Source organism: Populus euphratica, unplaced genomic scaffold (genome assembly GCF_000495115.2).
Source record: "Populus euphratica unplaced genomic scaffold, PopEup_1.0 scaffold458.1, whole genome shotgun sequence".
Classification (NCBI taxonomy): domain Eukaryota; kingdom Viridiplantae; phylum Streptophyta; class Magnoliopsida; order Malpighiales; family Salicaceae; genus Populus; species Populus euphratica.
In genome coordinates this window covers 142432-143346 of record NW_011500340.1, presented here as the reverse complement: position 1 = coordinate 143346, position 915 = coordinate 142432, and positions in this window count along the sequence as shown.

The window sequence follows — 915 nt, the reverse complement described above, 5'->3', positions numbered from 1 at the left end:
TCGACCCCGGTCTTGCCGGGTTATTTATTACTTCGACACTCCTGCACTTGAGAGAAGACATCAATCTTTTGATCGTGTCACTTATATTATTAGATATATTATTATAAAGCATGCTTTAGTTAAGGAGTTATTGATACTTCAAATGCAAAATGATGATATAAAACCTTGATAAAAATGCACTTTGAAGTATTAATCACACTTTTAAGTACTAATCAATAAGATACCTTTAATTTATGGTAAATATTCATCATAAATACATACCTATCATATAAATAAAAGGATGGATTGATAAGTTGAAGTATTGAAATTGAAAGGATAAAGAGAGGGCTAAACATAAAAAAGAGATGCTGGTAGAGTCCAAATTGGAACACTATTAGGTTATTGGGTCATATCTGGAGCTGTAGATTTCAAATTTAGGTCTGGTTTATATGGATGAAAAGCTAAGACATAGGCCTAAAATTTTCTTAGGAAGGCAAGATTCAATTATGTTGTTTGGAAGTCCAAATCTTAGCAACAATATAAAAGCTAGAATCTATCTTGTAATCTAGACACTTTTCAGTGTTCAACCCATATCTCGAGTTCTAGAAGTCCAAATGACCTCACTTTTTTTTCCCTAAAAAGTTGAGATAATTTCCTACAACCATCATGGTAAGGTTGGTTCAAATTCTGACGTTATCAATGATGTTTTCTACAAATAAGAAGATAAGGATTGTCACCAAGTTAAGAGTTGACCAACCACTCATCAATTAGTGATCAAATCAATAGTTCCTAATTTTTGCATATAAAATGAGGAATTTTTCATGCATTTAGGCATCTTGATTTCCAGATCAAGATCATGTTCTTACTTTCTCTCTTTGTATTTTTGTAATGCTTAAGTTTTGCTTTCATTAATATCTTGGTTATACCTTTCATTTC